Source organism: Oryctolagus cuniculus, chromosome 7 (assembly GCF_964237555.1).
Source record: "Oryctolagus cuniculus chromosome 7, mOryCun1.1, whole genome shotgun sequence".
Taxonomy (NCBI): domain Eukaryota; kingdom Metazoa; phylum Chordata; class Mammalia; order Lagomorpha; family Leporidae; genus Oryctolagus; species Oryctolagus cuniculus.
The window spans coordinates 89577721-89592345 of record NC_091438.1 but is presented as its reverse complement, the minus strand read 5'-3'; the positions used below and the strand labels follow the sequence as shown (position 1 = coordinate 89592345).

At 36.6% G+C, this 14625-nt stretch overlaps 1 protein-coding gene across 46 annotated transcripts in view; it reads left to right on the top strand.

Moving 5' to 3' along the window:
• The window catches only part of ADGRL2 (adhesion G protein-coupled receptor L2), a 695256-nt gene that overhangs the window by 616953 nt on the left and 63678 nt on the right, over positions 1–14625 (top strand). The gene's annotated exons all lie outside the window — the stretch shown is intronic.

Below are 14625 nucleotides of genomic sequence, written 5' to 3'. Positions count from 1 at the left end.
AGAAAGATGTGGTTTTAGCACTCCACACACTATCCATAGCCAATGGAAAACAGTGTCAGAAATAGGAGCTGCTGTATTTAAGTTGCCTTGAGTGGCCTTCCATTTGTTTATTCAGAACACAGACCATTGTTGCTGAACTCACATGTGATTTGTGAAAGTGGTGTCTGCCTCCAACTTGAATTCATGGTAAATCCATGAAACCGGTGACAGTCTTCAAAGATCAGAGACCTTTACTCACATGGGCCTCTTTCAGGCATTGGAACCTGTTCACAGGCTCACGTGTTTGCTTGTAAAATGTACAGAATTATGATATTTAAACACTCTTTTATGGTCTTGATTTCATTGTCTGACTTCTCTGTTCAACTTCTCCTCGTTTATGGTGGCTTAGGAGTAGCCAAGAGCCTTTTTGGATCCTGTTAAGTGGAAGTTCAGTTGGTGATAAATTCAGTCTGGGTTTAGTGGGGGAATTTTATGTGGTTTGCAGACATTCATGTACATTTTAGTTATTGCTAGCTATTTTTGTGAAGAAATGGCCTTTAGAAATACTCCTTTTATTCATTATACTTCCTCACACATCATGACATAAATGTGCAAAGCCAGGTGTCATCTTGCAATTTAAATGTATCGTATGGCACCTGAGATAAGTGGGTATCAGAAGAGAAGTAATGTTCATAGCATATAAAAGCTAGTCTGTGAACAATTCTTTCAGTCACTAAATGTGTAACACAGTAAGAGGGCATTTGGCTCTCCTAGATATCTAATCAAAACAGACGTCTAATATGTATTCTTTGGTGGAATATGTGGATTGCACATTCAAGTGGAATACTTGAAATTATAAATGCAGCATACTTTCTCCCTCTTCTGATACGTCTAATTTAATACAGAATTTTGCAGAATGTCAGTGTTTATGAGGCACAGGCTGGAGCCTTACAGGTGACATGCACATGTAGCAATGTAGTTGCATGTTTTATGTATCTGAACCATCAAAAGTTAAAAAAAGAATTGATCAGCCATTCCAGAAGAAAGGCAAATTATGGAGAATAACACTATGAAAGTGTAATGTGAAGAAATAGTCATAGACCATACAGATTAAAAATGAATTATTAGAAAGGAATACCAGACAGTTAGTTAAAATGTTACTTTAGTTTCCTGGACTTTGTGGTTGTCTGTTGACTTTTAAAAATGTGTTTGTTGTTATATTTTCCCCCCTTAAATAGCTCTTCCCTTTGCTGCCTGATTTTGTAGAAAGTTTTCTATTTTTTTTTTTAAAGAAGAACCCTTATATTGCACAGGCTTTAGACCCCCACAAAATTTGAATCTACAGCTACCATTTAAATTTGTAAAGTGATTGGCCTGTATTTCTTAGATTGATATATATATCTCAGGGCATTTCCTTATATCTTTTTTTTTTTTTTTTTTTTTTTGGACAGGCAGAGTTAGTGAGAGAGTGAGAGAGAGAGACAGAAAGGTTTTCCTTCTGTTGGTTCACCCCCCAATTGGTTCACCCCCAAAATGGCCGCTGTGGCGCTCACACTGTGGCTGGCATGCTGCGCCAATCCGAAGCCAGGAGCCAGATGCTTCCTCCTGGTCTCCCCAACCGGGACTAGAACCTGGGGTGCCGGTGGCGCAGGCAAAGGATTAGCCTAGTGAGCCGTGGCGCCAGCCTCCTTATATCTTTTTGCTATCTTCTTTGTATTTCAAAGATTTTATATTTGGGGGAAGAGAGACTAAGAGGTTAAAAATTTAAAAATTCAGGGGGTGGAGCAGGCATTTAGTAGTTAAGCCACTGCTTGGTATGGCTGGGTCTCCACACTGAAGTACCTGGGTGTGACTCCTGGCTCTGCTGCAGTTCCAGCTTCCTTTTTTTTCTTTTTTTTTTTTCCCCTAAAGACAGTCTTTTATCTAGGATTCCACCATAGTTGGTAGTGCAGTCAGCAACTTAGGTTCATTTGGTTAGTTGGCTTTTTTTTTTTTTTAAGATTTATTTATTTACTTGAAATTTAGAGTTACATAGAGAAAGGAGAGGCAGAGAGAGAGAGGTCTTCCATCTGCTGGTTCACTCCCCAATTGGCCGCAACAGCTGGAGCTGTGCCGATCTGGAGCCAGGAGCTTCCTCTGGGTCTCCCATGCAGGTGCAGGGGCCCAAGGACTTGGGCCATCTTCTACTGCTTTCCCAGGCCACAGCAGAGATCTGGATTGGAAGTGGAGCAGCTGGGACCAGAACCAGCGTCCACATGGGATGTCGGCACCGCAGGCGGCGGCTTTACTGCTATACCACAGCGTCGCCCTCGTGCCCTGGCGCCCCCCCCCCCCCCGCCCCAAGCTTCCTTCTGATGTACACCCTGGGAGGCAGGGGTAATGACTCAGTGTCGGATCCTTGCCACCCAGATGGGAGACCTGGATTGTGTTCCATTGTTCACTCTTGCTATTGTGGGCATTTGGGGGGTGAACCTTTGTCCCTCTATTTCTCTCTCAAATAAATAGTTACATATTTTTTTTTTTTTTTAGAAAAAAGGATTAAGGGATCTTAATTAAGTACATAAGACAACAAAACATTATCCATTCAGTAAAGGTTTTGAGTTGGAATAACCCATTTTCATACTTTATTTTAAATGCTTGATTGAACCTAAAAAACTTTTAAGCTATATGTCAAATGAACAAATTTTAAGATATTATACTAATGGATTCCCTCTACCACTCGCCTGCTACACCCCCTACTCTTCATTTTTGGAAATTTCCCTCATCTGATTATAGCTTTGTGTGTAAAAACTATTGTTTAAGTTACTTTTCTTCAGTAATGATTTCAATAAGATTTATCATGAAAAGATCTTTTGGTAAATTGGTAAATCAAAGCTTCTTTTTCTTATTACTCTTAGAACATGCCTTAACAGTACAGCAAGAGGAGGCAGTACTCTGTATGCTGATTTTTTTACTCTAGGACATTTTATAATTTGGTAATTTTTTTCCCATAAACACAATCATTTTATGTCTTAGTCCTTTTATGTTCTCATCGTTATTTATGGAATTAAGTATATATAATCTAAAAGTGTCTATAAGCAACTTTTGAAATCTTAATTGTGGGTTGTTACTTAAAAATGTAATATAATAAGTGTGTTAGATAATGATCACCACAAATATATTATTTGATAAGTCGATTCAGGGCATTTATATGTACATGGCCATTTATTTCAACCCTTGACGAGTAGACCTTTATTAAGCTGCAATGATTACTGAATATGAAATGTAACTAAGATTATTTTTTATTCAAATATAATTTAAATATTCATCAAAGAGAAGTTATGCTTGAGACTGACAGAGACTATTAACATCAAAAAATATAATTAACTGCATTGGGTATCGTGAAGTAGAGTTAGCCAAATAGCCGAGAGGTCTAATTGCTCTGGAGTTGGAGAAGCAATGGTTTTATTTTATGCTGTAGCTGTGGAATTAATAGTAATGCGGTTTCCTATGTGGGCCAATTAAAAGCTGCCTGTTAAGGTTCATTGCTCTATAGGAGACCCACTGAATATCACTTAGTAAACAGGATTGACATATCAGTGTGTACAAGAAGATAAAATAGAATAAAAGCCGTGAAAATGAGGACGAGTAGTGGAAGAACTGTGTTTGGAAACAGCTGATGAAACCCTTCCCAGGCGTGCTGTTGTAGTGGTCGTGGTGATGCTCCTTCTAGCGTGCGGCACTCTTGCCCCAGCTGCCCAAGCTGTTGCCTGGATGAGCTCACAGCCCAGTCCCTCTGCAGGTCTCCTGCCCTTCTCCTCAAAGGCAGTGCTCCCTCAATGCCAGGGTCCACTGTCTTGCCCTCCTCGTCCTTTTTGCTTAATTTTGGGACCTCCCTGCATGGCTCTCTCCGCTCCAGAGCCACCTTCCTGAAGGTCTTGGTAGGCCTTTTTTACGACTGTGCTGGAGTTCGACTTCTTTTCACGCCACCCAACTCTGCTTCTGTTGTGGCTTCGCTGAGTTCAGGAGGACTTGCAATAAGTCTCTGAGAAGTCTTGCCTCAAATGCCCCTTCAGGTGTGACCTGACCAAGGAACAGTGCTGGTACTAAATACTAAAACCAGGTCCTGTCAGTGGTACTGGTTGCGTATAAGTGCATTTGAGGAATTACAGTTAGATGTAAAAACGAAGCAAAAAAAAAAAAAAAAAAAAAAAAAGTCCTACTCAGGTCTAAAAATGACTTTTTGCAAACTAAAAGTTTTTCTTTGTTGTCTTCCTTTTTCTTTAATAAAATAATATTCCTACCTTTCTGACTCTATTAAAGCTTTTTTGCTGAATACTAAAAGAAAGCACTCCTGTTTGAACCCAGAAGATTTTGCCTTGCCCAGGCTGTGGAGGTTTTAATGTTGGGCAGACATTCTAATAGCATTTTGACATTAATGAGGTTGCTGAAATGGAAAAGTTTAAGGGTCAAAGATAAGAGCAGTAGCAAGATCTTCTAGTGTTTCTTTTTCTTAATATTAACATATCAAACTCACTTAATAAGTTGAGCATTATTCCTAACATACAACATGTAATATTATATGTAACTACACTACTTTAACTGTTCTGATACGTTTGGCAAACAAAAATAATGCTTAAACTTTGTCAAGTGTAAAATATGCCACCTCAAAACACAGCTTATTAAGATAAGATCATATTTAGTCACAACTTTTCTACCACCTGAAACACCTTAAAATTGCTTAATAGATTTTGATGTGCACAATATGAAAATGTGTATAATGTGCTTTTAATCTACAGTCATGAGATGTTTTTCTAGTCATTCATTATTTAGTGTGCCTACCCTGTTTAGATCTGTGGCATACACGCGCATGTTAGCTTTCAGAAGAGCACGGTGTTTGCCGCTTCACAGCACATGGGCCTGTACTCCCAAGGCCGCACATGGTGTCTGCGATATTTAAAGCATTTGAGTCTAACATTTTATAGTGCCTGATGAACTGAGCCTTTCAGACAAGCTACCAGTGGGAAGTTCATTCATGCTACGGTTATATGGAATGGAAGGCTCTGCCTCCATTGCAGTTTTTAAAAACAAACCATTTATATAATCTGTGTGACTAGGTAAGTTTTAATTTGGTTTTTGTCATATGGTTATGGGACTAGCTTGGCTTCTGAAGGTTATATCTTTGTCTTTTCATTCATTGATTTATGCTACCAAAGGATTAATGAGTTTTATGATGCCCAAGCTAATGTGCCAAATACTTTAAAGGTATTTATAAGCAGCTGCTGAGAATATATTATTTCCAAGAGTGTAGGCTGATGGTTATGGAGTGATAAATTTTAGAATAAGACACAGTGTTACACTCTACATGTGGTTCAGAGTTTCTTAAAATTGTCACTCCTCAGAGATGTTAAAATCTGGCAAAGAGGAGGAGATATGTACAGAAATAACTAAGATACCAAATCTCCCTTATAGTGCAACAGACTTCCAAAAATTGGTAAAGCGAAAGTGGTGAGCATTGGCAGAATGCGCTGTATATTGGGAAAGTACTGGATCGGTCTGTCTGTCCTCACCCTTTCATTTCTTACTGTGTATACCACAGAACATCTGCTTTCTGCTTTCTGCTGCTCAGGCATCATGAATTCTCTTCTTGCATGTAGGCTAAGGAGGGAAGAACAAAGATTGTGTTCTTTCTTTGTCTCAAAACCTTGCAGTGTATCTTAAAAGTTATTTTTGGCTTTATAATGAAAGCACAGAAAATAGCACTAGGATTTGAGACCCTTCATGGTAACTCTGAAACAATAAAGACTTAGCTCTCTTTATAGCAAAGAACAGTAATACACAATTGCATATCCATTTATGTTAGTATTCTTTTGCATAGATACTATTTTAAAGTGCCATGTAGAGTATTACTGTGCTTCCAGAATTGTAGGTATTTCTGTTCCTAGGGTATAGCAACAGTTAATGTGTTCTACCACTTTTTCTAGTACCAGACTCACAGATGGATATAAAATTATCATACCTTCTCTCTGTATCCCCCCCTTCCTTCTTTCCTTCATCCATCCATCTATCCATCCATCCATGTGTTTAAAGATAATTTCTTGCCTTTGTGACTGGGATGCAACAAAAGGACACTTCCTTTGATCTGTGCTTTCTAAAAAAGAGCTCTTTGGGTAATAGGCTGGAGACTGAATGCTTATGAGTTGGTGTTCAGTTATCAAGAATGCCATCAGCAATGCCTTGTTGCTTTCTTATCAGCTACTTCCTGCTGTCAGCTTGGCACTTATTTCAATAGAGAAGGATTTGCATCAAATGTAATGCCTTATTATATACAGCTAACATGGGGTTTTTAATTGTGCAAACACATGAGACTCCTGCAGTGGTAGTCAATTTGATAAAAGGATTAGATTATGAATATTTTGTCATGATTAAAGATTAGTTCTGATTTATCAGAAGTAAGCCAGAGAAATTTGTCATGTATTTATCAGTCAGGTTAGACTCCATTAAGTTTGAGTGTTGTACTACAAAGTATCCATCTCTTTATAAGTCTGTTGAACTTGATTATTTATATTCAGATTATGCGTATTAAGGATTATTTTTGACTTGTAAACCTGCTCCACTGCTCAGAAATATCCCTAGAGTTTGTGTTTCCCTGTTTTGGCCTTTATTTTTTTTTTCATCTACAGGATAAATAGCCAAGTAAGTATCTCTACAAAATCTCTGCAGTTTTTTTTACTAATGAAATGACAGCTAATATGTATCATAAGGCATTTTGAATTTACTTTATTAAAAACCTTCCATAAAATACAGAAGAACTAGAATTCCAATTTGGACAGTATTTATTCAGTGAGTACTTCATGCTGAAAACTGGTCTGGGCATTTAGATGAACTAAAATCATCTTAATAGAGGTAGAACCAAGGTCTTAGGGACAGCTAAAAGTCCTTGTATGAGACCTGGTAGAATGAAGTGCCCAGCATCCTAATAAATAAATAATAAAATCATACATAAGAAGCTTATGGTTTCATTCTACAAATGGAACATAGTAGGTAGATTTAGTAACAAGTAAAATGCAAGCTGTGAAAGATTGCTGTGAAGGAATGTGATTAATTACCAAATTAATTATATAGACAGTTACTGCTGTAGGGAGAGGAGAGCGAGAGAAAGATCGTCTGCAGTATTGATAATCAGGGAGGCATGTAATGCTATTTGGCCAGGACAGGTTGTATTGACTCCTGTTTTACCACCTGCTTGGCTGCTGCTTCCTGCCTATGTGTGTGCCTCCCTCAAGTCCAAAAGGAGTTGCTGCACCTCTGCTTGCGTGGAGGGCACCACTGGGAGGAGGAGAGCATAAGTTACTCAGACGAGAAGCCTGATAGCCTCGGCTCTGGCGATTTTCTGCTTCAGAGACTTATGATCCTTAGATGGATCTTCTTATCAAGGAAGAAATAGTTCAAAAAGTATATATAGTAATTTCTGCAAAAGCTCATTTCAGAGAATCCTCAATGAAGTTAGCTCACTGCTATGCTAGCTGTTTTAGATTACACAGATAACAAGGTCCTTAAAATCTACATGGAAAAAGCTGCCCCTGTTGTGATTTCTTTAAAAATTTATTTTCTTGGGGCCAGCTTGTGGTGGCCCCAGTGGTGGTGCAGTGGGTTAAGCCACAGCCTGCAATGTCAGTATCCTGTATGGATGCCTATTCAAGTCCCAGATGCTTTGCTGATGATCCAATTCCTTGATCCAACATGTCTGGGAAAGCAGTGAAAGATGACCCAGTGCTTGGGCTTTGGCCATCCATGTGATAGACCCAGATGGAGCTCTGGGCTCCTGACTTTGACCTGACCCAGATTCTACCATTGCGACCATTTGGGGTGTGAGCCAGCAGATGGAAGTTCTCTGGCTCTCTCTGTAACTCTGCCTTTCAAATACATCCTTTCAATAATTATTTACTTATTTATGTATTTATTAGATAAAAAGACAGAACTCCCATCCACTGGTTTATTCTCCAAATGCCCACCGTGGCCTGGAATTCAATCCAGGTCTCCCACATGGTTGGCAGAAACTCAATCACTTGAGCTATCATCCTTGCCTCCCAGGGCCTGCATTAGCAGGAAACTGGAGTCAGGAGCCAGAGCTAGGTACTGAACACAGGCTTGCTAATGTGGGATACAGGATTCTTAACCCCTAGGTTAACCCTGTTATTATGTCTGCTGTAGAAAACAGTACTGACTTGTACATATGGAGCAGGTGGTACAGTAGAGAACTGCTTAGGAGAGAAAGAGGGGTGTTTCTGAATCAGTGATTCTTCTAGGGTGTAGTTTTGGTGATTAATTCAGAATCTCTGAGCCTTAGTTTCTTACCTGCATTGATGAAGGATTATATCAAATCAGTGATCTTTAAGCAGGGTTTTTTTGGAGAAACACTGAGGTTGCAGGGTGAGTGAACTATAGGAGAAAAGGGCCCAAAGGGAGTATCTGAGGGGTTTGGACCAGAATTGCAGTTGTATAATTCCATGCTCGTTTCCACCGCCATTTCTCATCCACTGAAGTCTAGCAGGTTTTTTAATTTTTATTTTTGAAGGAACAATTTCCTTGACAAAGGTTTGGTTGCTAAAATTTAATACTAATTTGGTTCTATTGTATTTGTTGCTAATATATAGTTTATGCTCAGATTTATTAGCACATAGTTGCTAAAAAGATTGTTTTTGGATGGAAGGGTTATCACATCTATTAGAACAGAATATTTATATGAAAATTTCTTGGGAGTTGAGACATAATCTGACTATGAAGATAAAATCTCAGTAAGTAGATGATAAGGTGAATTTTTCCTGGGTTGGAAGGAAATGACCTAAGGAACCATGAATCAATGGTTCTTGGGGTTTAAAGTGGTATTGTTTAATAAAAAATGATTCATGGCTTTCAGAAAAATAATGTAGCACTTTGTTTTCAGAGTAAGAGTTTTCACTTTGTTGAACATTTGGAGAAACGTAATTCCCTTACCCTCCAACAATAATTTATTAATTCAGTGCATATCATTAGGATATTGCTTACTCATTTTCCATGCTGTTTTATACAGGATATAGTTGTGCACATATCTGCACACTACATCAAGTATCTTACTACCAAAATATTTTAGAAGTTGTATGAGGAAAATAAATTACCTTAAAATAAAAATAACAAAAAGTATAGTTAGTTGAAAATTTTGATGAAGAAATACAGTACTTGAGAGTAGGAAAAAAATTTAAAACTCATTTTGGGTAGTGAATGTTTTCTTGCCTCATACAATATGGAGTCATTTTAATAAAAGAAAAAGTGAAACTTCCTGAGTCAATTATATAGCAAAGAGTCATGCCCTTAATTTTTGCATAGATATATATTTTTTAAAGATTTATTTATTTATTTGAAAGGCAAAGTTAGAGGAGAGACAGAGAGAGAGAGAGAGAGAGAGAGAGGTCTTCCATCCGCTGGCTCACTCCTGGCTGCAACGGACTTGGGCCATCTTCTGCTTTCCCAGGCCATAGCACAGAGCTGGATCGGAAGTGGAGTAGCTAGGACTCGAACCGGCGCCCATATGGAATTCCAGCACTGCTGAGGTTTTTACAGCACCGGCCCCATAGATAGAATTTTTGTTTTTTGAAAAGCCATGCTTTCAGAAGTCTGGTGGTATTATTTCTGTACTTTAGTATGATTTATTTAAGAACATTTGTCACCAAGCTCTAATCAAAGCGAGGTCTGAAAAGTGGAAATTCTATTGGCTCTCAATTAGACAAGATGTTTTATATTCAGATGTTTATGATACTGTCTTAATGACGCTCCATCAAACATCCTGGGAGTCAGAAGAAAAATTTTTCTGGCATAATTTTCCTGTTAATCAAAATCATGCCCAAGCCAAGTGAGTAATCTTTAAGGTGAATTGAAAATAGCAACAAAACAAATCTCATTTACTCAATTTTGCCCTCTAAAACTCCTTTTAGTTGCAGGTTCTTTTACATTATTTTCAGCTCTAATCCTCCGAGCGGGTAATTAACGGACCAGAAAAGCCATTTGTGGAAAAGAAGAGCCATAAGGGTGAAAATATTTCTTCACTGAATGATCTTTAAGAAGTAAATAATTACAAACGGAAAAGATTCGGGATGACCAATCTAAATCTGAGGATAATTAGAAGGAGTGGAGTATGGAAATCGAAATGCTTGGCATGTATAACAAGTCTCATATTATAACAAAACTAATTAAATATTTAGAAACCCAAATCCCCTCACAATTTGAAGAAAAATAACCCACGACAAAAGGGTCTATAACTTTGCAGATAATTAGCAAGGGTTATAGGAAGGAAAAACATCGCAGATTGGCTCCGAGGCTCTGCAAGGTCATGTCTTATTACGCTGTGTCTTTTATATAGTAAGGTAACAAGTTTCTTGCTAATTTAATCTAACTAGGACATCCCATAGCAATTTCCCATTTCCCTTGTTAAAAATGTGATAGTTTCTCCAAGTGCAAACTGTAGTAGGTTAACATTTTTATAAATAATTGCTCTTAATTGATACAGGTTTGAAAATTTCTTTGAATTAAAAGCAGACATCTTAAACCTGGACACAGAAGCAATATTTTTTAAGCATTTCAAACTTTTATAGTTTTTATCTCCACCTCAATTATCTGATTATTTTCATTAAATAGTAAGACCTGATGACGCTGTGTGAAAGAAAGTCTCAGTGGCATGCTTTGCAAATAAATACTTCTTATTTTACTAATAAAAGCAAGTACATTTATGTTGAATGTGCATTTCTGCAAACAAGAGGTTTTGTACTGGATTAATAGGCTCTGAGTGAGTCAAGGCTACTTTGCATTAAACTGACCCCAAGGTCCAGTAAAACTGCAAGGAATTTCAGAGATCTTTAAGACACAAAAAGCTGTTCTTACCATATCACTGCCATTTCAAAATGCTTATTTTAGTAATTAATGTGGAATTTTTGAGGAAATTTTTTGGAGTTTCTAAGATGCAAATCAACTAAAATATTAAAATACGCATACCTTGCCGTTGTTATAAAATTCCTGGCACAGTGTTTTATTTACATGCAAAATGGTTATGGAGGGTATCATTTTTAAATTCTTCCTCTTTTCAACATCTGAAAAAGAGAATACAACTTTCTAGAACTTTGAATTTACACAAGCCTTTTTTTTTTTTTTTTGACTTGTCATAGGTTAACTGTTTTTTTGCTTTTTCTTTCTACTCTCTTTTTTTGGCTATTTCTCTTACATCATGCTGTATTCCTTTTCAGTCAAACTGATTTATGTTTTATTTAAATTAGTTGGACTTTTTTTTTTTTTTACAATTTAAAAGATTTAATCAGTTGCAATTTGTTTAAAAGTAGGATTGTATTAAAAACTTTTGAAAGCACCAGTCTATATGAATATTGAATATAAATTATAGTGTTTATTTTTTCAAGGTATGTGTTTATGAATATCATTATGTAAGTAGATTATATTAGATTATGGTACAGTAGAAACTTCAGTAATTTCAAAACACTTGAATACAGTTTTCTATAATGTATGGATTATAATATCCTAACAGTGCTAAATAACTACTATATGATGGTTTAAAATCTTCTAAACTACCCAACTTTTTAAACAAATTAGGAGAACATGATTATGTGACAAATGAGAGCATTACTATATAACACCTCTTTTTTGCCATATTAATTACGCACCATTTAGCTTCCTAATGTTATGTTTACCTAGCAATTAGTTAAGCTCACAAATCATCATTAATAAATATTTAAAGAAAGCAAGACCAGCTTTCCTTAGCTCTACAGAATAAACCTTTACATGGTAAAAAAAAATCATTATGAAATTAAAAGTTAAAACAAAGGTTTGATTTAACATTTGTCTGTTTAGCTCTTGCATGTGTGAGGATGATTGTAGCCCTGTCTGTTGGAGCATAACACCATTGTCGCTCTCAATTCCTGCAATTACTTTGGGTAGATCTGTTTGCTTTGGAGCTTACCTATTCAGATTTTAAGATCATCTGCTGTGTGTAGAAAAATTGCTCTAAATATGGAATAAAAAATACAAGTGTTCTAGTGGCTAGACTACTAGGTCATTTGTAATGTTGGTGAATGGAGAAGTGTTTCAAAGCACAAGGATCCTTTTCTCCTTTCTCCTTTTAAATAGATGAGCTATCTCATAAGTGTTTTATTATTGGCTTTCATGATACAAAACTATATCCAAATTGACAGAGTTCTCTGAAATTCATCTGTAGCCAGTTGAAGCCGAATTAGATGTATGATGTGTATTTTTTATTAACCATGTTTATTTATGAGCAGAAATAGCCAGGTTAACCATTCATCATTATTTCATTCATTTAGAAACACTTTCTGAATTCTTATTAGGTGCCAGGCATATGATCATCTCCAGGAAAATTTTATGATTTCTGTTTTCTTTGTTTTCTCTTTAATCTTTTTTCCTTCCTTTTGTGGTGAGGGTCTGATGTTTTTTTAACTTGTACACTTGAACAGAATAAAATTTACTTGTTGGGATACCTTCTGTTTTTATCTAATAATCAGGGCTCAAGAATGACTATCCTTCCTATTCTATTCAGTTGTAAATGTTCTGTTCATTTAGAATATATAGTTCACCTGCTCATATGATAGACCCTCTTTAGGATACTCATATGAGTGTTCCGTTTATACTTGGCATTTTTAAATGGGATATAACTGAAGATGCCCTGGCACCTTCCAAGCATGTATTTCATCTCCAAAAACTGAACACCTATAATTAAGGCAGAATATAACTTTGGAGGAAAAACAATAGACCTATTATTGCTGGTATTTTGTAACAAGTTCAAAAGAAAAAACAGTCACAAAAAGAAGTAAATCATTGAAGCAGTCTTCATTGAACATAAAAAAAAAAAGAATTGGACTAAGTCTAGAAGATTATTTCAGATTTAAACAAACTTGAATTTTTAGTTCTGTTATGGTTTACCAAGCTTCTCTGTTGAATACTGTAGTATTTCTTCAGTCAGTGGATTTTGCATTTTTAATCTTCCATAGAACTATGGTGAATAATGGCCCCTGGCAGGAGATAATGAAATTTTCTTAATTTATATTTTCGAGTAGAAGCTTCAATTGAAAATGGCATCCTATGGCCTGGAGACATAGCTCTAGTGTAAGTTTCAGGGCAGCTACAATAATAATGCTGTGCCATTGGTGACGGGGAATGATGGGACAGTGAAGAAGTAATTTAAGCAAGAAAAGGAAATGCACCGAAGCTTTATTGTAGCATATCTAATGATCTGCTGAAGATTCCCAATGGTTTTTGGAGCATGACTGGAGAAACTAATGTTATCTTGCCAAAACAGAAGCCCCCTGCTTAATCAGCAGAACAAGACTATTGATTAAAACACCTCTCACAATAGATTACACATGGAATCTCATCTCCATACTTTGCACTTGGTAAAGTGTAATAATGAGCATAAGATAATCAAAAGAGGAGTAAAAACAATTTGTTGGGCATTGTACAATTCAAGATTAGAGTTGGAATGGAAAAAAATTTATGTGAATAGTTGGGCCTGTTTTTAAAGCCATACACAGGCAAAAACATGTGCAGTGCAGAAACAACTCTGGAAGAGTAAAAGATCTGATTTCAGGTTTTCAGATCTGTCCATCTTATGTTAGAGATATTGTTACTGCTGATGTTTTCATTGGCGCTCATTTTTGTTGGGGTTTGGTCAGGCATTATTCTGAGATTGTCTGCATTTTTTCATTTAACTGTACCAACAGCCCTCAAAGAAGATACTGCATTTCAACAGATGAGAAAGCTAAGGTTGAAAAGTTTAATACATTGCTTTTGCACTCAAAATTAAAGTAAGCTGCTAAGCTGGATCTTTAAAGAGCAATTCTTTTTGATTGTAAAAGTCTGACTTTTTAAACACTAATCACTAATCTTCCCAATTAGCAAATGACTTTGCCTCTGAACAGGGTTGAACAATATGCTGTATTGTTTTCCAATACAATTTATTCTCAGATTACAGGTAATGTGCACCCTGGGTCTTCTTTCCCTTACAGTTTTAAAAGGTTAAGGAAAAGGAACATATTAATAGCTTGTTTGCATAAATGTTTTATTAGTAATGAAGCACTGTGTCCCAAATGTGGAAAATAATGTTTCTTCAAAATACTACTATTAATCTGGGCATGACATTTTCCAAATAATTTCTGTATACTAGTATGCAAGCTAGCAATAATATACTTTTATAAAATCTTATGTATCAATTACACATTTTCTTGAGAACATTCCAATTTTTGCTAATCAGATATATTGGTATTTGCTCATATACAGGTAGTAAGTTAATAAGCTATTACTCTCCAAAATTATTTATCTGTTTACTTTTTCTTCAGTTGTAGAGATGAACATTTCTTTAAAAGATTCATTAATGTATTTGAAAGGCAGAGATACATAGAGAGAAAGAGAGAGAGAGAGCTTCCATCTGCTGGTTCACTCTCCAAATGGCCACAACTTCCAGAGCTAGGCCATCCAAAGCCAGGAGCTTCTTCCAGATCTCCCATGTGGGTACAAGGGCCCAAGTTCTTGGGCCATCTTCCTCTGCTTTTCCAGGCACATTAGCAGGGAGCTGGATTGAAAGTGGAGCAGCTGGGACTCAAACGGGCACCCATACGG